Raw genomic sequence first — 24618 nt, 5'->3', positions numbered from 1 at the left:
GCATGGCATACCCTAGGCATTTTAAAAACTAGTCTTCTTTTCTTCTTTAGCCAGTCAATAGATGTGTACTTATAATATATATACCTCCCATATTTTTCTTACACATGGAAACAACTGCATTTCTTCTGTCAACACACCTGAGGTTATCTTATATATAATTTTATACTCATAGAAACCGATCTGTTATAGTTCTAAATTACTTTTTGAGAATTAAAAAATTCAGAGAGAAATAGGACATAACCAAGCAAGAGTGTCTCACTCTGTAGTCAATACCTTGCACATCTACATAATAGACTGACTCCAAGCATTTCCCAGTGAGTCCCCAATCCCTCTATCTTTCCACATTAGTGAACATCCTACAGAGCCAATTTTAAAATGAAAAACAAAATATGAGCCTATTATCACAAATATCCATTCGCAGAAAACACAAATGCACATATACTGTGTGAGTAAAATAAAAAACACGCTGTCTCTTAATAATAAAATGTTTAGCATTTAACATTTCAGATATGTTTCAGTTGTCTTTCCAGGTTAAAAACTCCTCTCAGACAAAAACAAAAAGTCTTCTTTTCTCTCTTAAAATCACCGAGAGTAGGTACGTTGATTAACAACAGTTTAACAAACTGTTAGACTGTTAAACTACCACTGAGCCAAGATGTCTTGTCTAAGCTGCAGTAGAAGGTTTTAGATTCACCATGAGGAGATGGGCAAAGTGAAAGAGGGTACTTGGTAAAGATTTTATGGAGAGCCAAGCAGTGCATCTGATTTCAGCAATAACCTGACAGTCTATCTTGACTTTTTCTTATGGGTTAGGCTGACAGTCAGCTGATATGTAGTACCACTGTGCCTATTTTCAAAAGTGATAATGTGTCATTTAAGGCATATGGCAGCAAAGAGATTTATTTGCTAGAAAACATAATCACAATATACTTGTTAACTATAAAGATGAGTCTATGCCTACCTGGAAGGCAGTCTCTAGTGGTATGCCACGGGGATCTTTCACAGGTCCCGTCCCATTCAATCTTTTTCCCTTCCAAACAATTAACATATAGGCACAGAGAAAGCACTCATCTAATATAGAATCTATAAAGTAGGAAAGAAGAGTTCATAGAAGGGATGATAGGCATATGATCAGAATTACCTCAGCCAACTTAAATAAAATGTAATAGGGTTAAATGTAATGGCATATATTTAAGTTTAAAAAAATCCACAAAAGAAGAATTCTGGCCTTGGCTATAGTCCAAGTAAAAATGATCAATGTGAATAAACACAAATATTAAAATGCTAACATAACCTTTTGTTGCATTAATAAAATAATTGCCTATCTATTCAGCAATTAGTTTGCACATACTAGACGAAAAATACTGTTAAAGAAAGTTAACTGTTCCATTTTGGGTAAATGGCAAAGCTGAGAATCAAATCCATATCAGATTCCAAAGTTCTGTCTCTAGACTTAATGTAGAAAGAATACGCCCTATTTGGTTTCACATGGCAAAACTAGAACCAAGACCAAAGTGACACTGAGGTGAATTTCAACTCAATTTATTTTTCACATCTAGCACCATCCAAGAATGGGATGAAAAGGGGGCAGGGACATACATCCCACTGAATACACACAAGCAGAAGAGGACTGTCCTGCTATCTCTGGGATGCTAAAGAGACAGTCGTGACTTGGATGACAAGCTGAAATATATCATCTCTGAGGTCCTTCACAATTCTTAGACTCATCGATCTTTATGGGAAATTATTAAAGGCAATTAAAAAATAAACACTTCCGAAGAGCTGGACACTGTACATATTAAACCAGCCTCATGTTTTTCTTAAAGCAGGGGTTTACCGTTGTATCATGAGGCAAGCTTCCTAGCATGCAAACAGAATTAGGAAACAAAACTCATTGAGATTTGCATAGTTCGCTAACATCTCGCACCTGTAACTGAAAGGAGGGGGAACCCAAGCTGTTCACCTTTGGTGTGCTGATCTGAGGGAATGCAGATGTGGAACTGCTTAACTCTGCCATGAAGAAAGCTTCCACAGGACATAAGAACAAGATGCAACACACTGTTAAACAGTAACTTACAATCATCTACTGGACTTCTATATTTTTGTCTGCTCAGCATCCATATACCCCATTTGGGAGAATCCCAAGATTGGCAAAGTTTTCTCCCCTGCTCCCTGGAACATAACCTGGACTCAGTCAATCAGATGCACTTGCTGCAGTGTTTGAGTCTTCAGGGAGTGACCAATTCCCCAGGGATGGTGAGATGTTATTTATGGCAGAGGTGCTAGTCTCACAAATTCATGTGTCCATCGGCAACCACGCTGTGGTGGCATCCTAAGAAAACTGTCCTTATGGCTCCATCTCAGCTAAGCTCTTGGCTGCCAAGTATCCTTTTGCTTCTGCTACCTTATCAGCTAATGAGCTGGCCAATATACTTCCAATAAAACCTTTTTTTTTTTTCTGATTAAGTTGTTCAGAGCTTTTGGTGGTTGTTGTTATTTGCAAGGAAGAACTGGTACAGTTCTAAAGTGATACACCACAGAATGAATTCAGGTGAATATTTGCTCTTGTCCCATGCAGTAAAAAAGGATACAGGCTACTAAACCTAAAACCCATTCTAATGTAAACCCCAAATTTTCTTCTAAAAGGCTGGCAACCCAAGTGACAGATATTCATATAACCTCAACTTAAAGAAACAAAAACACCTACATCTATCAAACTAGAGGTTGTAACAGTTACAGTTCTAAGAATATACTGTGTAAATACTGTGTAATAAATTAAAACTTTCAGACTGGGTCATTTATTCAGCACATACTTACTGGAAGCCTTCTCTGTGCCAGAAAGAGAGAAAAGGAAGGATTTCTAATTAACTCTTTTGTTTTTCAGCATCCATGTGAAAGCAGAGAAGGCTAAAGGTAGAGCAATTGTGAAAAATATGGGTAAAACCTTTTTAAAAGTCACGTCATCTATTTGATATTGCATACAGCTTTATTTCTTGTAAATTTCATCAGTTCATTTAATTACACAGCACACTAGGCAAATGCAGAAGGGAATGGTTACTTCTCAGCAATTCTCTTCACACTTTTCATCTCTGTAAAGAAGGATTCTCATCATGCACTGAACAGTCACAGTGGGCACCGTCTATACCAACCAATTTTCTAATAAAAACCTGGCTATCTGGAAAAGCTCTGAAATGACCCATTCTAGAGATCCAAGTTTTCCAGGGTATCATACTAAGCACCAAAGGTTATTTCAGTGATTATTTTAAGAACTCTAGGGGAATTTTTCTACATTATATATTTTCCTTCTGGCAGAAAAGAGAAAAATAGCAGGCAGCCAAATGGTTGCATCACTTGAACTATGTCATTTCAATCCTGGAAATATTTCTGTCTTGATTCCCTAGGTAGAAAAGTGGGCCTCGGTATGGAGGCTATTTTTAGAGTCTGACTTCTTTTTTGGGCAATCCATTCCTTTCTTGATGTGAATGATTACCAAGTCTAGCTTTGAACTACAGTTTCAGATCAGAAATAAGCACATCACAGGAAAAGTCAAAGGAGTTTCAAGTTTTTAAGATGGGAACTGAGCAAATTCAGTACTGAGTTCTGGGGAAGGGCTTGTGTGCTCAATTTCTGCCAAATATATTTGCTGCAGTGATCCTCTAAGAACCATAAAAAGTACAAGCTGTAAGAGAGCAAATCATTTCTAAAATGATGAAAGGCTGAGTTTTAAAAGAGAACTTATTCGGGAAAGCATGCACAAATATACGCAGAGACGCACGTGTGCATCCACAAAGAGAGAAGTCAATAGGCTCAACTCGTATGTTTGGTCGAAGCCCAAAACTATGAAAAAATAGAGCAAAGCATTTAATCTGGCTCTGAACTCTTCAGGGCCTAGATATAGGAAGGACAAAAGCCACACTAATATCTACTTACAAGGTAAATCTGGTTTTGGTTGTTTGCGAGATAAAATAACCACCAACCCAAGTCTGACAGTTTGACCATGTTCAAGAAGCTACAATAAGTGGGCAGCCCTAGGACTGTATCACTTGAACAATCAGTTTTATAAAAGAGTAATGTGTCTAATCCTCTGAGGCCTTTTATCCTGAAATCACTCACATGGAGGGCTCCAATCTTAAAGAAAGAACTTAGCTTTTATATAAACCATGCAATACAAGCTCAGTGTACATAACTGGACTAATTTAATGGTATTTGAAAGAAGAGTTTTTTTTTTTTTTTTTTTTTAAAGAAAGAAAAGCTGGCCGGGCGCGGTGGCTCAAGCCTGTAATCCCAGCACTTTGGGAAGCCGAGGCGGGCGGATCACGAGGTCAGGAGATCGAGACCATCCTGGCTAACACGGTGAAAACCCGTCTCTACTAAAAATACAAAAAGAAATTAGCCGGGCGTGGTGGCGGGCGCCTGTAGTTCCAGCTACTCCGGAGGCTGAGGCAGGAGAATGGCGTGAACCTGGGAGGCGGAGCTTGCAGTGAGCCGAGATCGCGCCACTGCACTCCAGTCTGGGCGACAGAGCGAGACTCCATCTCAAAAAAAAAATAAAATAAAATAAAAGAAAGAAAGAAAGAAAGAAAGAAAAGCTAAGAAATCTATGGCTCAACAAGGGAGTTCTCTTTCTCTTCTTCCAATAAGGCATCAAATAGTTTCAGGCAGAGTTGGGAACGATTTACCCTCCATGAGGAAAAGGCAGCAGGATATCCATGTAGGTTTTCACTCAGTGCCTTAGCCTGCTTCTTCTGGTTCGATTCAGTACACATATATTGAGAGCATCAGACATTATGCCCGGCCCCAGGAATCTAAGATGGTTACATGAAAACACTGCCTTCCAAGAACTCAATGAGCACTAGCCAGACCTCATTTTTCTGGGAAAAAAGTTTCTTCTAGGGACACCTCTCCTCAAGTGGTTCACAAGAGACAGGGCTATATTAAACACAGGTGTCTGTGTGTGTGTGTGTGTGTGTGTGTGTGTGTGTGTGTGTGCGCTTGCCAGGCTGCCCAGGAAGGCGCTGTCATTCACTGAGGACCTGCCACGCACCAGACGCTGGACAGGGCCCTTCATAAGCAATAACTCTTGTAACTTCACAATAACTGCATGAGATAAGCATCGTGATTCTCCTTTTTAGGGATGAGGAAACTGAGACCCTGAGACATTCAGTCCTGCAGTAGGCTCTAAAGCAGGTGCCTTTTCAACTATTTGGCATGGCTTGCTCTGAGAACAGAAGTTCCAGGTCATGTAGGTGAGATTCACCCATTCATAAATGCTTAAGAACCATCTAGGGTGAGCCGAGTCCCGCTGCGTGCTGGGGGAATGCACTGGTGATCAATCTGGCATAGTCCCAGCTCTTGGGCTTCAGTGGTGAGGATAAACTGGGAATCTGTGTTAAGGAAAGTTGAGAGATCTTGGAAGCCCATTGGAGGTGCTGGTGAGTCTTCTGTGAAGCCTGGCATGAATAAATGGCTTAAACTGAGGCCAAAAGGATGAACTAGAATTATAGTTCCAGGTTGCAGGGTGGAGGTGGGTCGGGGGAAGGGTTTACAATAAGGAAGTGTGTTGTAGTCAGAAGAAAGAGGCGAGACAATGTGATCAGCATGGGAAATGGGAAAGGCCCAGTACGGCTGGAGTACAGACAGCAAAAAGGTGAGTGGACCCCCAGTTCATGCAGAGTCCAGAGCATGCGGGATCTTGACGGCTGCTGCATTTATCCTATTTGCGGCAGGAAGACAAGGAGGGGTTTTAAGCGCAGGTCGGGAGGGGACAATGGAAAATGCCCGCCCAGATTTGCATTCTGACGCAATAAATCTAGGTGCAAGCTGCTGGCTATAGAAGTGACCCACTACGCCCTGATGGACAGAAATAATCCTGGGCAGTGCCAAGAGAAAAAAAAAAACCCCACAGTAAAGAAAGAGAACAAAATTCTACCCACAATCCTTCTACCTAGAGATAACTACAATAACTATTTTCCTCCATAGCCTTCTGGTTTATTTTTATGGATTAAAAACAATTGAGATGACTCTGACAAGAGAGATTTGTACCCTGCCTTTTAAATTATATTATATGAGTATTTTAAAAATGTGATTTTTTTTTTTTTTTTTGACACGGAGTCTCACTCTTGTCGCTCAGGCTGGAGTGCAGTGGCGCGATCTTGGCTCACTGCAACCTCCACCTCCCAGGCTCACGCCATTCTCCTGCCTCAGCCTCCTGAGTAGCTGGGACTACAGGTGCCTGCCACCACGCCTGGCTAATTTTTAAAATACTTTTAGTAGAGACAGGGTTTCACTGTGTTAGCCAGGATGGTCTCGGATCTCCTGACCTCATGATCCAACCGCCTCGGCCTCTCAAAGTGCTGGGATTCCAGGCGTGAGCCACCGTGCCCAGCCTAAAAAATGTGATTTTTAATTAGTGCATAATAGTCCCGCATAATGACCTGCCTTAATTTACTGAACCATTTCCTTGCTGGTGGCCCCAGCTGTTCTGCACAACCATGTGTAAGAAGGTCTGTCCGCATCACAGAGTGTTCCCTAGGGATGGATTATTAGAAAAGGAATTAGTGAACCAAAGAGCAACACTGTTCTAAGGTCTTTACCCATATTGCTGAAGTGCTTCCATAAAAGTTATGCCCACTGGATTATATTTTTGTTCTGCGGCTGCTGGTGTTTCTCCATTTCACTTCCGTATGTCGGTCTCCTATGTGAACTGCTGAACGCTTGGAGTGACCAAGTGTGTCAGGTAGAAATAATGTGTCCATCTCCTCACAGCTACGTGTGTACTGAAAATTAACATTTAAAAAATCCTAGCTGGGTGTGGTGGCTCATGCCTTTTATCCCAGCACTTTGGGCAGCCACAGCGGGAGGACGGCTTGAGGCCAGGACTTGGAGACCAGCCTGGGAAACATAGCATGATCCTGTCTCTACAGAAACAAACAAACAAACAAAAATCCTGCCAGTTCAAAAAAACAAAAAACCGGTATTTTATTATTGTAAAAATCAGCATTTCTAGTATTTGTTGGGATTTATTCTTTGGTGAGTTATTTAATTTAATGATTGAGCCAAGGTGTAAGTCAGGTCACCATATTGGGACATTTTTAATGCTGCTGTGATGGGCTTTAGCATAGCGCATCGTCCTGCATCCTCCTCATCACATCACTGAGGATTCACTTTAAATACAAGGAATCAATTCTATCACCTGCAAACCTCCCTGGGCTTAGTCTTGAGCTCCTCTTTCCACATCACCATGAGCTCCCAGGCTAAATCTTGAAACGCCACTGCTGGTGACTCTTACAATCCAGGGCTGGTAATAATCACCATCAAGCACAGTGTGCAGGCTTGATGCCTGGCACTGTGGTAGACACGGTGGAAGGCGGATGAAACGGGTATCTAGAACTTTAGAAATGCTGGTCAGACTGAAAATACCAGGTTAGACAGACCCAAAGAGCCACATGAAACGGAAACAGATCAGCACCGTGAAGCAATCAATAACATATTGACGTGTATGGGAAATAGTAATAACATGGTGCTCAGTGCAGGGAACCCTCGCTGTCTCAGTGACTGCTCAGAAACCACTTCTTGGATGTGCTGCTTGTATGGTTTATCATGTTCCCGCGGCCCTTCAGCAGCTCTCCCAACAGGAAAACTTAAATGTGGACCCAGTGTGAGCAGTGACCTGAGCAAAGACCTGCAACTAACGCAGTGATGGCGCCTTCTGCACACATCTGGTGGGGTAGGTGGAGTCTCCCCTCTAGATTGTAAACTTCACAAATTAACAAGGAAAAACGTCTGATCTTGTCTACCACCGTATTCACAGCACCTAGCAGCTACGAGGCTCATCCCAGGTGCTCAGTTAATATTTGCTGAAGATGTGAATACAAAATTACCCTAAAGACATTTTAATGAATAATAAAGACAGCAGTGTCTGTATTTGATTTATGGTTTAACCCCAGCACTCATCACAAGGCCTGCCACTAAATAAGACTCGTAAATATTTGTTGTGAATGGTTAAGTTTTTTTCCACGGTTCACTTTCTAGGATTAGAACCTGTGTGAGGGAGGCTGCAGTACAATACCAGCTTCCCTGATCTCTGCCATCAGTTCTGCTGCCACCATCCAGTCATCTTCGTGAGGCCACAGTCCCAGGGACATCGGCTTTACCCTTCAATAGCCCAACTATTTCCTTTACTCCCAATTATTAACAGTGAAATTCTCAAACCACAGTTTTGACTGCAGAAAGCAAACTGATCAGTGGTTCAAGGCTTCTTCCGAGGCTGAAACCATACAGAGACAGAAAATTACAAATACAGCACACAGAAGGCGTCTAGCCACACCCAAGTCTGCAGAGATTGTGTTTTTATACCCAGAGTTCCTGATTAGAGATATTCAGCTTAATAATGACCCACACATAGCAAGGGGAAGGTCTGATCCCCTTGTCCTGCCTGACCCCAGGGCCACAGTCCTCTGCTGCATAAACTCAGAATTCCTGGGGGTTATCTAGAGCAGTACCCTCTGTCATTCAGAGACCAGTTAACAAGTTGCTGGTTGTTCATTTTCTCTAAGTTCCTTCAAGGAGCAGTTTTGATGTGGCCCTCAGTACCGTGGCTGGCGTGTAGGCTTGTATTTTACCAGCTTGATTATGCCAGAAAAGGTGGTTAGCTGAAACAGGTCTACCGGTGGTATATTTCAGACAGACTATGAGTTTCGTATAATCTTTCGTGAGCCAAATGAAAACCCGGACACCATTTATTTACATTTGTATGTTCCTCTTGGGAGGAGGGAAAGGTGCTTCAGGTGCCAACAAAGTTTTGGAATACAGACACTAAGGTACAGCTCATGCTTGTTATGTCACATCTCTACAGGACCTGGGACAAGCAGATGTGCAGGACACTGTAACTGATGATATGAAGGCAGAGTCCATAGTCTCTTCACCTACATCCAGCCTTTGACTTTCTGAATTCTTCTCTCTGCACCAGCCCCAGTATTCTAATTGCTGATCTCTGTGCAGTTCCCTAGGCGGTGGGGCTATCGTCAGGCCAAAATGAAATCCAGGCAGTCTGTTGACCAGGAAGAACACTGCTTAACCCTGGACCTGAAACTGCTCAGAACCTTCCCATTTCACCCTCCTTTCTCATTGAACTCTCCTCCTTTCCTTAAAAGCGAAAACAAGATGAACAAATAAGCACCTCCCCTTTTCCTCCCCTTTCTGAGATCTGCCAACTTCCTCTTCCATGGGCCTTGTGGTTGGGTCTTGCTCCCAACGGTCTCTCAAACCCTCAGCCGGCTGAGCTCCAGGTCTGCCCTCAGTTGTGTGATGGCAACAGCCAGTCTCTGCCTGCTTCACTCTCTGTCTCTTCTCTGTGGCAGCACCCAGGCGATGGAGGAGGGCAGATGCCAGCCGGCGCGGCAGCAGGCGGCACTGCATTTCCCCAGTGTTCAGGTCCACAGCATTGCGTGGCGCTTCCACAATGGCATTTGTAACACAAGCCCTGTGGAAGGGAGTTCCAGGAGAACCTTAGCTTGGGAGGACTGCCTTCCCAGACTCGGGATAGACAGTCTAGGGTTTGTTTATGTTTTCCAAGATACCAAGTGTAAGTCCTCTTACAAATATGTGCACTGTTTTCCTCAACTGCCTTCATTTTCCTACCAGAACCCTGCTTATTTCTGAAAGTCTTTCCAGCCAGGCCATGAGAAAAGTGCTTCAAACACCTTGGACTGAGCCATGGATAGATAAAGTCTCCTTCAAAGGGGTTCACAGCTATCACGGATCTCTTCCTTATAAGCAGAATAAACAATTTAAACTAGCGGATTATAATAAAATAATGTATATTTATATTTGAACTAGACGGTGCCAATGTTCTGAAACTGGAATTTCACAATAAGGAAACCATGCTCTCAAATTCAACCTCTCCATCTTGTTCATTCCCACATCAGGTCAAGAGCTTCTGCATTTTCCAATCAGTCTCAGTGTAGCTGAGACTTGAGCAGAAAGATTTTTAATTAAAAAAACCGTACATATATATGGCTCTTTGAGCTCTTGCTGAGTTTAAAAAAAAAAGTCCTTTTATACCAACAAAGTAAACTTAAGACAAAAAGGTGACAAGGCAGTAAGATCAAGATTTTTCATATTTCTTTTTTTTTGTTTGTTTTTTGTTTTGAGACGGAATCTCACTCTGTCGCCCAGGCTGGAGTGCAGTGGTGCCATCTCAGCTCACTGCAAGCTCCACCTCCTGGGTTCCCACCATTCTCCTGCCTCAGCCTCCCGAGCAGCTGGGACTACAGGCGCCCACCGCCACGCCCGGCTAATTTTTTGTACTTTTAGTAGAGACAGGGTTTCACTGTGTTAGCCAGGATGGTCTGGATCTCCTGACCTCATGATCTGCCCGCCTCGGCCTCCCAAAGTGCTGGGATTACAGGCGTGAGCCACTACGCCTGGCCAAGATTTTTCATATTTCAATCCTGATCTTGGACCTTCCTGAGACCAATCTTAGAAACAGCTTTATGGTATGAGCAATCTAAAGATCTTCCAACATCACGATTCTAAAATAAAAATTTTAGGCTTTTGTTGATTAAAGATAGACCAGAGAGAATCACAAGGAAAGTTTAAATGGAGCATTACCATTCTTAGTTGTTCTTTTAATCATGCAGAATGGTAAAGAGGCGCTCTGACTTGGTGGTGGAAGAGAACTGCTAGTTTGTTTTAGTCAATATCAAGTCCATAGCTGACTTTTAGAGGAAATATGCAATCAGTTACTTCCTGGACTCACTGTGGTTTAACTCCCCCACACCCCAAGAATTAAACTCCTTAGAAAAGAAATTTTGGGGTGGGGAAACTGGTTCCCTTTAAATGTACACAACAGAAACCATCACCCCATCAATTAAACAAGGAATCTCATTTCAGCGTACACTCAAGGCCAGGCACGGGCGCAGACATGATGACTGAAAAGCATCTTTACTATTCGGACACCTTTGACTGTTGAGTCATAAAGTTTCCCAGGGAGGAGGTTCATGAAATTATTAAATTATATCACTGTTCTTCTGAATTCAACAACATTCTCTTGTGGTTTAAGATAAACAGTGATCTCTGAGTCTTTCTGCAAACTAATAACCTTTTGCGACCAAGGCTCCAGAAAAATGAACCCTTCTGTTGGCTGCCTAGCCTCCAGACGTTGGATTTGACGCTCAGAGATTAATCTTTAACAGAGATGAATCACACCTTCTACTTTTTAGGTGTTTGAAAGTTTTTATACACATGATCACAACATTATCACACCTTTGATGGTGTAGGAAAAGGCACACTGTATTATATTTAGTCATCTACCTTTCTTACTGCTAATGTATCATACTAAGGGCTTTCGATATAATTGGATGATTGACCATTAGCACTGGTGGGAATCTGAGAATCTGGAAAATAAGAACCTTCACTCTTGCTCTACTGCAATACGGCTCTTTGCTATGCAAGTCTGATTCAACCTTGTATGAATTTAGTTGAAATCTGAGAGAACACTGCATTCTCAGAAGAGTCTTGGTTTACTCAGAGGAACCCAAGTGGTTAAATAGGACATGGTGTTGGTTATTCGAACTGAAACTTCATGGCCAGAGCTCTACAGGGAAGGGGAGTGTGGATCCATATTTCTTGATTTCTTCCTCTCTATTTGCTGTGAGGATCCACTTTCTCATGGGAACCCAAAGCTCTTAGTGTAGAGTTGTCATTGGCGCCATGTTGATCTGTTACCATGGGGATCACTCTGGTAACGTACAAACCTGCCACCAGTCCGGACACACAAGTATCTCATTCTGACTCCCAGAAGGGTTTCTCTACCCCTACTCCCACTGGTTTAAAGTTTGTCTCTGCTGAGATTCAGCTCCAAAGTATTTAGAGTTTGACTTTTAAATATCATTAAAAGTATGACTACTCAGACAAAGTGGGGGATACTGAAAAGGTGTCTCAACATTTTAAAGCAACAAACTTGACACACAGCAATGGTTCTCTGGGTTAGAGTTACTGACTCGGTTCTTACATTAGTTGACCAAACAAAATTACAATGTGGAGTGGGACATCACTGAAATCACTGCCTACCCTACCTCTTACTGATATCTGCAATGCACTATTTACACAATATCTTGCTCATCACAGTGAGCTGTAAAATGTGAAAGCACTGCTCAGTGTTAATCCCTACAAAGTCCTGCTATGTTTTCAGACACTGGAGTTCCTATATGTGGCTGGTCAATGGCAATGCTGTCACAACCAGTCTCTAATGGGAGAGACAAATAGACTAGATGTTGCTATGCAAGTCCATTGGATCAACCATGAGGGTGCCACAGAGCCATTGCATAGGCACTTTTCTTTTTTTTAAGAGATGAAGTCTTGCTCTGTTGTTCACGCTGGAACGTTAGTGGCACAATCATGGCTCACTGTAGCCTTGAACTCATGGGCTCAAGCAATCCTCCTGCCTCAGCCTCCTGAATAACTGGGACCACAGGCACATGCTGTTACTTACTCATTAGCCGTGACTTGACTTACTCTTTATTCACAGAAGTCAAAAAGGCATTCTTTCTCAAGCACCACAAAGGCTACATTTGTGCATGGGTCCCTGACATCTTTCTAGAAGAAGGTTTATTTTAATTTCCTCTAAATCCTAAGGTTATTGGAAGATATGTAGAGGAAGGGAAGGAGGACGGACCTAACAAAACAAGTCTAGCATCCGGTTGACAGTGGCTAGATATGACCCTCTCTGTTAGGAATTCCAGAAGTCACAGAAGGAAGGCTGCGACCGCCATGTTTATGTTCAGAACCCCCAGGCTTCAGGATGGTCCTGGATCACATGGGGACAGAAAGTTCTCTGGCTTCCTTTAATATGGGCACAGGCAACTCGGCATCCAGTAAGCATGAGGAAAGCGAAGGAGGGGGAACTTCCTTCCTCTGGATGCCCATCCTGAAACCCGAGCCACAGCCTCAGTCACACGGGGTCTTGGTGGTGCGGGGAAACTGTCAGGCACGTGAGAAGGCACTGTCACCTCCCAATATCCACAAGGCAAGGCTTGATGGTCTACTGGGGATCTCAAGGCCAAGGAGGCTTGTTCCTTTTCCCCAGAGCTGTTTCCTTGCATTTTCCTGATTACCAGCACCTGTGTCTGAAAAGCAAAGGCTATGAAGATGATGATATAACTCAAACTCACTTATGAGCAACTTTCTACTTTTTTTTTTTAATTGAAATGAAAGGATGGTGAATTCCATCCACCTGTCAGTCATCTTGCCCCGGTGAGAGCCTCTTCAGGCCGTGACTCCTCTGTCTCTACCATCCTCCTCTTATCCTGTTCTTCTCCCTTGCCACCTGCCCAAGGGCACAGGTAAGAGACACACCCAGGGAGTCACAGCTCTGGGCTTCAGGAAAGTGCACACCCGTTCTGAAGACAGCTCTTATTCCAAATAAGAGCTACCTTCCTTCTTACTTCCAAATGAAATAACTTTACTTCAACCCCTCAATGTCTTCTACCTTCCCACACTTCCTCACCTGAGGAGTGAAGGGGCATGTTACAGTCTAGATCTGGTCACAGCATTTCAAGGATACTTTCTTTTTCTGTACCTTAAGCTCAAATGGGGAATATGAAGGAAAAGAATTTTTTAAAAGACCCCACTGGCTGCTATAGGCCAGTGAAAGATTAAAGTGAAAGATTAAATTTCTCTGCAGGAGAAATGACACCATTTCTCCCCTTACTATGAACTCGAAATGACACCTACATAGTATTTTGCTACTCGTGCCAAAGAATAACTTAGTACTGTGAGTCTTTTATAATTAGGTGCCATCAAAATCGTTGTTTTTTTTTTTTTCTTCTCAGATTTTCTCCTGGATGTTATCTGTGTTTTAAATAGAAGTGAATTTAAAAAAAAATATTTTGGCCTTGATTGAAAAATAGTTTTGGAAGTCCATATTCTCCAGGGAAGAAAAATGAGATTAACAATGAGAATGAGGAAGATAAGTAAATTCTGGAACTATCTATGCCCAAATAAGTGAAAAATAATAAAACTCTGGATTTCAGCAATAGGACATACACTAAAAGCTTACGTGAACAGAGGAAAGCTAATAAAATCAAACACAGAAGCAAGAACAAATGTATATTCTGTGAAGAGTTATGTGAGTTTTAGATATTTACCTCCTGTAATTACCACTCTACTGGGCACAGTAGGTGCTCAATAAATACTGGTTTTGATAATAATTATCCAAGTTTTTTCTTATTCTGAGTTCCTTCCTTGCTTATCTTTGTATTAGCACTGAGCATAGGGGTTCTTCAATCAATCCTTGTTAAATAGAACAAGATTTGAATTTTCTTCAGAACAAGCCCAAGCAGCCACAAATGATATTTCCAAGGAATTTCACAAGGAGAAAGAGGCAGTCAGGTGCTGGCCACCTTCTTTATGTAGCTGGAATGTGGCAGGCAGATTTCTGTCCTAATATGCAAGGTGTGGACAGAGCTGGCCAGTGGGGTTCCAGGCCAAGCTAGCCCCAGGATGAACCAGAACAGGCTCTCTTCCAGAGACAAGGGGAAGGGTGATGTTTGCTCAGTTTATCAGCCGGGTACATTATTTTCCACAATGGAAAGTTGCAGGCTTTTTTGCCATTTTGAGTATGCGGACTGTGAGGTTAATTTTGTTTCTTTTTGCAGCCCTGGTATGCGTTTGACTTCGGTTCTAAGCATGAGGTCAATTTAACAGCAGTCAAAACAGAAGGGGTGCACTGAGGGGATAAAGAACACAGGCTGTGGAGCAGGCAGACATGAGTTCAAATTCTGGCTCTGCTACCTGCCAGTTCTGTGGCCCTGACCCAATTACTTGCCATCTCTAAGCCCTAGTTTCTGTATGTGTAAAGCAAAGATACTATCAGCTACCTGCCAGGCTTGTTGGGAGAATAAAAGTAATGAGGCAATTTATTAAAGCACTAGTAACACATAGTACACACCCAGTAAACTGTGACTTTCCACATGGTATCTAAGTTTCCTGGTACCTTGGTTTTCTCCAATCAAAATGGGTGCTTAGAGGACTGTTTGAGGCAAAATTGCTAATAGTTCTTTACTAATACAAACGGAAAGACAGAGGAAGAATAATGCAGCAGTCCTAAAACTACATATCAGCACATTAAAAAAAAAATCAAATCAGCAGGACCAGTCAACACTGGGATTGTACCATGGAAGCCAATTTGGACAAGAAGAACCATAACGGGAATGGCTTAAATGAGCACCCATTTGGAAATATCCTGAGTGTCCCCTGGAGCAGCTGGGAGGAAGTAAACCAAAGCCCCAAGAGAACCTTCTCTTGAGTAAACTCATGTTCAACCCATGATCCTAGTCATTTTCATGTCAGCGTTCAGAGACCCCCTCAAAACAAGTTGCTATAGATGACATATCTGGCAACCACCCATTTTTCCTGTTTACATCAGATATACTTATTTAAAAAGTGCAGCTTTTTCATGCAATCTTCTTCATCAGACAAGCTGTTATACAATGAATATTTCTTCCCTACTCTTTAGAATAAATCCTATAAACAGCTGCTAAAGGCAAAAACCTCTTAAAACGGATTATACAATGCTAGAGTTGGACAGTTTATTCAAGTCATAGAGTTTGATTTCTCCCAGTTTTACAGATGAGCAACTGAGGCTCATCAAGGTTAAACAGTTTACACCAAGTCACAGGCAACTGAGTGACGGACAGGATTGAACCCTGGCCTCCTGGCCCCAAGTCCAATATTCTTTCTGCTATACCATGTGGCCACCTGAAACTTTTCACTTGCTTATTTTCCCCCACAGAGCCCAGTCATGCGGCACACATAGAGAACTTCCGCTAAATATTTGCCAAATATATCTACAAATTCTACAATTCTGCTGTCTTAGCCTAATACTGTATTTCAGTGCCCAAAGATCCTAATAGTGGTTTAATAAGAAGTATGAAGGCTTTTGAGGAATTCACAAAGTACCTCTGAAATCACAATCTAATTTCCTCACAACAATGTGAAAAAGGTATTACTGTACCCATTTTAGAGATAAGGAAACTGAGGCTGGGAGGTTCAGTGACTTCTTCAAGGTTACATTGCTGGTTGTATATTGCTAGAGCTGGCCCTTGAATTTAGAGAGCTGATTCCAAAGCCTGTGCCTTTTTTATTTCATTAACTTAAGCGTAATTAATAATGACTGTTCTCATGCCCCAAATGATACGGCCATCCTTCTTTTTTCTAGCTTGTTCCATTAAGGAAAGAAATTTAGTTCCTAAGGCATCATCATGTCAATTTCAGAAACAAAACAAAGCACAACATGCAGCCTGATGGAACTGAAAAAATGACATGTTCAGGTACAAGCACCTCGTCCGCCCAGCACAGGGCCCTATTTCCTTCAACAAAGCCAAGAATTCAGACCCAGCTCCCAAGACCGGAAGAGCACTTACATTTACTGCCTTCAAGATTTTAAAGGCCGGCCTGAGGAAATGGCTGCATTCTCCCCCGACTGCCCGCCCCCACCCCACTGCTGAAGACGTGTTCAATCATTGCTTTATGTCAAAAGGGGAAGGAAAGAGGTCATTTCTGTGTCTTGGCAGCATGGGGCTGTCACATAACCTACAAGGCCTCCATGCAGGTCAGGGATGGGCGAAGCCACAAAGCAAGGGAGCAAGAAACAGGCTCCCGGCCTGGCTGCCGGCTGCTCTCCAGAGCTGTTCAAGATGGAGCTGGTGGCAGCTAATGGCGGGGGTGGGAGGAAGGGAGCATGAAGAAGGCTGTGAAGAAAGGTGTGGGGGGACGGATATAATCCGGCATACAGAAACCTGTCAGGATGGGATTTATTTTTGTTCTGTGAGGGAGTATAATAGGGCTTTGCCTGCACTCTCAATAGCTGTTTTGAAGTGAACCCGGCTGGTATGTCTTTAATTTGTCATTTCATTATGAAACTGTTTCCCTTCCAAGAAGCCTTCAAGTCAGGAAGCTCTGTCTGCCCACACAGGAAATTCCTTTGCTTCAACTTCCCCAAAAAGGAAATTTCCCTCAGAAGTGAGCCCAGCATATGCCTTTGAGCAGAGCTGCTTCAAGAAACTTTGGCAGCTGAGTCCTGAAAACAGCCCTGGCTTTCTGCTGGGATGTGTGGATACGCAGTTCAGCCTTCACCCAGCCAGTGGGGACCCCACCGAAACGGACCCTGGCCCACCTCCTCCTCCCTCTTCTTCATTCTCCCGTGCCCTTGCCCTTCATCACCTCCTGTGAGCCGCCAAGAGTTTTAACTCTGCGAGAGGCAACCAGTACCTGCGGCTTTCATGAAGAAACAAGCATACCTGCATCACCCAGATGCTCACACACACCACAGGACTGTCCCAGGACAGTCTCAGCACAAGGCAGCTACTCTCGTTTCCCCCTCCGTCTCATACACAAACTTGAGACTTAAGGCAGAAAGGCTGCAGCATTTCAAATGAAGAGGGCACAAGAACATAAAATAACAAATTACAGTTCCTAAAGCATGTATGTTACCGAAGTACCTTTTATCAAGGGGGGTGGTTTTTTGTTTTTTTTTTTTAATCCCATGCACACTTTCCCAGTGAGGATTTTAAGTAAAACAAGGAAGGGGGAGATATCTCAAACCACAGCCTTATAAAAATTAATCTCTCAGACATATTGTGAATGGCCAAGTGGTGAGAGCCCACAGCAGCTGTGCTGAAGTGAATAAGATACGGTATTTGACGAAGCTTCTTAGCAAAGAGGCATTAGCAGGAAACTGCCAGATTCACAGTTAAGTTTTAAATTTTCCATTTAAAATCACTTCATTAAAAAAAAAAAAAAAGTTGTGATAAGGAAACAATACAGAGACCTAATGCGCAAAAAAGAGGGAATGGCACTGAACTTGAGACTGCATATCAAGCGGTGGGGACCAAGAGAGACGTAGATAGATGAGGATCTAAGACGGCCCTGGATTTTCACTCTGCAATTAGATTGCACTGGAATGGTAGGGGGTGGGTTCTGATCTTATTACACTATGTATGTGCCGGGGCTCTGAAAGGGATAGTATTTACCAGGAGACACAGCAAGGGACTAGGGAGAGTCATATAGCTCGCTAAAATCTGGATATACAAACCCTGAAGTTTGGGTTTGTGGTAGATGTTTTCTGTGGGGTAGCTTTAAATTTTTATTTTAGTGAGTTATTCTGTTTTTCTAAAATTTGTGAAGCTTTAACCACAGTCGGATCTCAGAGGGGAACTCAACACTATTTTTCATGTTCTTAAAGCAAAGAGATTAGGCAATAGGGCTTTGGCTTCTATTGGAAGGCAATGTGTAGACTGGATGGACCTGTCTCCCACCTACCACCTCTGTGACTCCGGCCAAGTTTCTTTTCCTCTTTGACTTTTCGTCAGTAAGATGAGGATAATAAAACCCAGTTCACAGGACTGTCTAGAGGGTTAAATGATATAATACATGTGAAAAGCGCCTACCATAAGCACTCAATAAATGGAAGTTATTATTCCACATGAAGAACTACAAAGGATCTTCCCCCCAAATTCTGCACACCTCCTCCTTGTCACATACACATAAGCCACCCAGCTCTGGTAGCTCCTTCCCCAAGGGTCACGATTTTCCTGACCACTTACTTCAACTCAAGACTTGGATTACCATGCCCTTTATACATCTGCAAGATCTTGGCATTATGATCAAACACGATCATCCCCCAAGTAAAGACATTTAGTGAGAATGGGTGAAAGGCTTAAGGATTCAGATTTATACTCCCAAATTCACTCCTCCTGTCAAAGAAATGCAGCTGACTTGCACATTCTCAAGTCGCCAGTGTACTAGAGGAGAACCTGACCTTGTTTGGCCAAGACTGATGCTGGCAATGTCTTGAGATCAACGGCCATGCACAGTAAGTAGCAGACTGCTCATCCTGGCCTCAGAGCTTCAGTCTCACAATGTTTTGTCTAAATCAGGAGGCCTGGATTTTCCATCTAGTCTTCCGTCTGTCTTATCCACAGAGAAGGCCAGCCCTAAGCAAAATTATAGTGTTTATTTCCAACCCTACCCCCTCCGTGCTGGCCATGGTCCTTCCACTTCAAAAGATTCAAGAGATCTGATAAGCTAATTTTCATTAAGATATTAGGGACTTGAGGTATTAATTATCTCTCTCCATAACTATCTGCTACCATATGATTTACTTTTAAAAGTGGAGCTATGTGGAAATAATGCCTGATCCAAAAGGAATGTCTCAACAATGGAATTTCAGGCACCCTGGTCATTCATCGTGGGAGATATTTATGTTCAAAGCACTCTAAATCATTGCAACTGGGTGACCACATTCCCTGCTTAAGTATAACATTCACCCGGTTCCAGTCAACTATAAGCCCTCTGTCCTGGGTCCAAAGTAATGCTATCTGAACAATAAAGGTTTAGAAGGCAGCCACTTTCTGAATCTCAATACTCCTTTAGCAAACAAAGAAGTACCAGACATGAGAGAGCTACACAGCGTCTGCACAGTGCCAATGCTACAATACCCAGTTGTATTTCAAGTTCTTTCCCCTGATCACTTGGTGGGGGGGGGGGGTAGGAATCATCACAGTAGTAGGAAAAATCACAGAAGCTTTGTGAAGCTATCTGGAATAATAGCTGTGAGACGATCCCAATGAAAGCACGTGCGTGCACACACACTTGGATTCATCTGAAGTAAAATTTTTCTCTAAGAATCAAAAGAAAAGCTTATTTTCTTTCACAAGGTCCAAAATCTATTTGATCAAAAACAAATTTTCTATCTTTTTAGGTTTTTGTGGGTCCCTGACGCTCCTCTCGGCACTTGGTCTGGGCATTCGAGTAGTTTCGTTTATAACCCATGAGTCTCAAGTGAAGAAAACCTCTCTCAGGGAATTTCTACTTTTGTGTTCCTAAAAGACCTTTAATAAAACCCCCGAGATCTGGGCGAATATTTGAATCATGGCCAAATTTTAAGGTCAGCAAGAGCCCCACGAAAAATGCTTGACCGAGTTGTAAATAGGGGAACGAGAACTGTGTCTGTTCAGAGAGGGGACTTGGTGAGGTGGCTTCACTACCATCTCATAGGAGAAGTGAAAGGAGTCAGTGTGGGAGCTGAGGAGTTCAAGAACAATGGCGTGAAGGAATCGGCATGAAAAAGGAAAGCGTTTTCTCCCCTACTTTGCTCACATCTCGTGGGAAACAATGCCTAAGAGAGGTGAACCTTCCAACCCATCCAAACAACAGGTTTGGAAAACCAGCACCACCTTAGGGTTCCTTCCTGAAGCAAGGCATGCGAGGAGGAGGAGGAAGGAGAAAGACGCATTTGATGTCCTCAAGGGGGCTGGCACCAAATCACTTACTCATATTTGTTTCTCTACAAAGAGTTCCTGATGTTGATGACTTAAGAGCTACTTAAGGAGAAAAAATAAAACCCCTCATCAGCTTTGGTCACGAATCACTGCTGCTTTGGGCAAGTCTTTTCTCCCTAATCTTACACCCCCTTTTCACAGCCCATGGCAATGAGTAGATGATTCCAGCAACCAGTTGAGGGCCTCTATTTAGAAATAGTTTCCTTGGGTGTGAGTTTTCATGCCCAGGGGATGGTATAAGTGTCACAGATTCTCTCTGCTGGCTGAGGCGGATGGAAATGTACTTTCAAGCTCAGCATCAAAGCCTTCACTTTAGAAGCTGAAAGCCTTCATTCCCTTGCCAACTGTGCTTTTTTTTCTCCCATAATTAATTAATGCAGTATTAATTGTGCATGTGCTACGGAGCCGGCTAAGGGAGGATACTGTGGCCTCTCCACGCAGATCAGCTGGCTCTGTAAAGCCTAAACCCCGGTGGATACCATCTCCAGAGGGAGAGAAACACAGACCGAAACTTTTTACAGGTTACAGGAAAGGCAAGCACGCCTTGAGTTGCGGAGGGGATTCCCACTAATCGCACAATTGGGGTCAAGTAGCTAGTTCTCAGAAGCCACACCTGTGCGTGGTGCATGGGGCAAAGGGCCAAGCCACAGACAGTTCTCAGACCAGAAAGGGGGCTACGAGAACAGGGGAGCAGGTCTGCGCTCTGGCTGTAAGATCCTGGGAACCAGCATAAGGCAAGAGTGGCGGGGACAGTCTTTAGAAGCCCTGCGAGGCCTAGGAGCTAGCACCAGTTCTTATCCCACAAAAGCATTAACCCGATTTCAATCACAGGAACCGTAGGGAAATGCTCAACAGAGTTGGGTGTTGGATTTCCCTATTTCCTTGTGGGAGGGCTTCCTCACAAAACAATCACAGCTAAAATGGAGGACAATTTCCTGTGTCATGAAAGTACCACCATCTGCACTAAAATTTGATGTTGAGCCCTGGAAATCAAGTGAATGATCATGAAATCTGGGCATTTACAGATAATATTCCACTACTGATACTCCTTGTGTTTCTCTTCTGGAATTAGAGAACAATGTGATGATTGAGTTGGGGAGAACTCAGGAATCATATGCCTAGGCCGTTTCACTGTGCAGATGTGGAAACCACAGTCCTGGGAAACAGAATGAACTGCTGAGATGACCCAAGCAATCAGCCACGTAGAACCAGAGCTCAGGAAACTGACCCCCACAAGAGCATGTTCTCTGCCCTCTTACCCCATTGTAGAGTGTTCTGGCACACATGCCATGTGGGCAAACTAAGGCACCAAATGTCAGGCAATTTTTCTGAAGTGCGTTGGCTTAACACAAATTATCAGGAAGTTCAGTGTTTTAAGGTGTAAACTCAGTAATACAATCTTCATTTAATCACAGCACCTTTCTTACTGTTTAATAACCATCTGTGAGGTAGATCGTCTCTTTTAAAAAGATGGAAAATAATAGACAAGGAACCTCTAATATTTATTTATTTATTTGAGATGGAGTCTCGCTGTGTTGCCCAGTCTGGAGTGCAGTGGCGCGATCTCGGCTCGCTGCAAGCTCTGCCACCTGGGCTCATGCCGTTCTCCTGCCTCAGCCTCCTGAGTAGCTGGGACTACAGGCGCCTGCCACCATGCCCGGCTAATTTTTTGTATTTTTAGTAGAGACGGGGTTTCACTGGGTTAGCCAGGATGGTCTTGATCTGACCTCATGATCTGCCCACCTCGGCCTCCCAAAGTGCTGGGATTATAGGCGTGAACCACCGTGCCCGGCCAAGAAACCTCTTTTTACTTCATTTAATTTTGTTTCTAACACTCTAGAATTTATACACATACCTGAGAATATCTGGCATATAACAGTGTGCATACTGGATTGGATACGGAAATTTATCTTCCTTCAAGTTCAAAAGATAATTTGGTTTATAGCTCTGATTTTATCCATCTGGGCCCTCTTGTCAGTAATTTGTATTATGCTTAAAAATTGGAAAAAAAAATCAGCCTACTAGCTTGGATATTCTCCTTCGAACCAACAGACAGAATGAAACAACTTTCATTTGCTCCTCAGACTTTTAAAGAGTAATAGGGTGAAGTGGAAAAGAAAAGTCTGGGTTTTAGAATTAGATGTGGATTCAAATTGGGGCTCCTCCACTTTCCCTTTGTGTGACCTTGGGCAAGTGGTTTACCACTACAGAGCCTCAGGTATAGTATCTACTGTGCAGTGTTTGTTATTATTCAGGATAACATATATGAAGCATATACATATACACACATATATACTTTTATATATATACACACACACACATATACACGTTTATATATATACATATATATAATAGTAGTAGTGATCATTATTTCTTATTCCCCACAACAATGCCACAGAGATTCTCTAAAGTGCCTTTATGATCTTAAACACAGTTGACCTCAGAGTGGCTCCTAAGGAGAAACACAGGCTCCTGTGAGCTGGCAGGTAGGGTGCAATGACCAAAAAACTAAAAGCTCATTTGCAAAGATGAGCTATTTCTGGAAAACAAATGGGTAATAAAATCCTAACAATGATACTTCTCAAGCAGAGCTCCATAAATTGCTGGATACCCCTATAATTTTTCAGATGGTGCTATTCAACACCCTAAAACTTGTTCTAGGTGCTTTAAAAAAAGAATTGTTATATCTTCCCTTACAAACCTTCACCCCCTCCTCAGTGAACCATTTCGGTGAGTACCCCCACCCCAAAAGCTGAGAATTTAGCCTCAGCTGACCTGGTAAAGTAGGGTATTCCCTGCACAGCTCTGTGCAGTCCACCTTCCCTTCTAGGTATCCAATCCTCATCCACCCCACATCTACAGCTCTTTATCCATTATCTGTACCCACAGTCCGCATTTGTACGACTGGAATCTGACAGCCCCATTTGAGAGCTCCTGGTATCCACGATCTGCTGGAAGCAGACATGGAGGCCAATGTTGAAAGAATGGAGTTTTGTCCACCCATCCAAGATGGAGGCAGTAAATTCTGGGGCAGCGTGACTAATTATACTTGGGAATTTACAGTCAGCATGTGGCCAGAGCCAGGGCCAGTTTAACTCTCTCAAGTCCTGCTCTACCTCTCCTTCAGAAGAGATCAGAAAAACGAACCACAAAACACTCACACATGGTACAGGCAACTGAGAATCAGAATCCACCCACAGCAACAGCAAAAGCAGCAACATCTAAAGGTCCCTGCTAACGTTCACCTCTGATGAAGCTATCAAGGTCATCCTGCCAGAAACACCAGAAGTCTGAATTACTGATGCGGTGTAACTCAGGCATGAAGCAAAATGGGAGAAAATATCAGTTATTTGAGAATGGAAACTACTGAATTTGTATATACTCAGCTCAATCAATGCTTTCTGATAATAAGAGGAGGTGAGAAGTAACTTAGAGAAGCACAGTTCAAGCCAACATCACACTGAAACTTTATCATACATGTAAGGGTGACCGTGGAGTGGAGCTCAAGGAAAAGAACTCCTCAATCCGTGGAAACCCATCAAGACAAGGGAAAGACCACAGAGGTATTGAGGGTTGGGAAAATCCAAGAGGAAGCAATAGACAGAAAAAAAGAAGAAATGGAAATAAAGTTTCTGATTTCCTGTTGTTGTTCAAGTCTCATAAAACGGACTGGTCTTTTATTTTTAAAAGACGGTCTTTCATCGTCTTTTATTTTTCAAAGGGCTCTCTTAGTCTGCTATAACCTTTCAGTGTTGAGTCTAGAATAGAGCTGAGCATCTCTGGGCTCACATAAATAATGCAGAGCACAAGGTAGGGACAACCCATTGTCAACAGTTTCCAAACATCTACTTCAGAATTCCGAGGAAAAGGGAGAGCCTGTGACACTAATGAGGGTCCGTGCCATCTTCATCCTCCCCTCCCCATCCCCCACAGCGAAACCAGGGCCACTTTGTCAGAGCTGATGCTGGAGGAACTGCCTTAAATGTACACAGAGCTCACTGCATGAAATGTGAAGTGAAAGAAAAGGTCAGTAAACCTCTGGTTATATATTTTTTTCTTAAAAAAAAAAGACATCTATAAATAGCTGCATTTATTGAAGCTGCTTCCTTATCAGGAAGCATGGAGCTAGGAATTAACGTCTGCCTGCATCGGAAATTCTTTCAGACAGCAAACCCAAAAAGGAAATTTCCCTTCCAAAGCATCCTGGCTGTTCTGCTGCGGGCTGTTTTTGCTCTTCAAGCTGTTTGAAGCAGCTAACCAGGGCCCTCGTATAGCC

General features: G+C 42.9%; 1 protein-coding gene across 3 annotated transcripts in view; it reads right to left on the bottom strand.

Annotated features, from left to right (window-relative positions):
- ETV6 (ETS variant transcription factor 6) overlaps positions 1-24618 on the bottom strand; it is a 245414-nt gene that overhangs the window by 110350 nt on the left and 110446 nt on the right. The window lies entirely within an intron of this gene.

Source organism: Macaca fascicularis, chromosome 11, assembly GCF_037993035.2.
Source record: "Macaca fascicularis isolate 582-1 chromosome 11, T2T-MFA8v1.1".
Classification (NCBI taxonomy): domain Eukaryota; kingdom Metazoa; phylum Chordata; class Mammalia; order Primates; family Cercopithecidae; genus Macaca; species Macaca fascicularis.
This window is presented reverse-complemented; position numbering and strand designations above follow the sequence as displayed.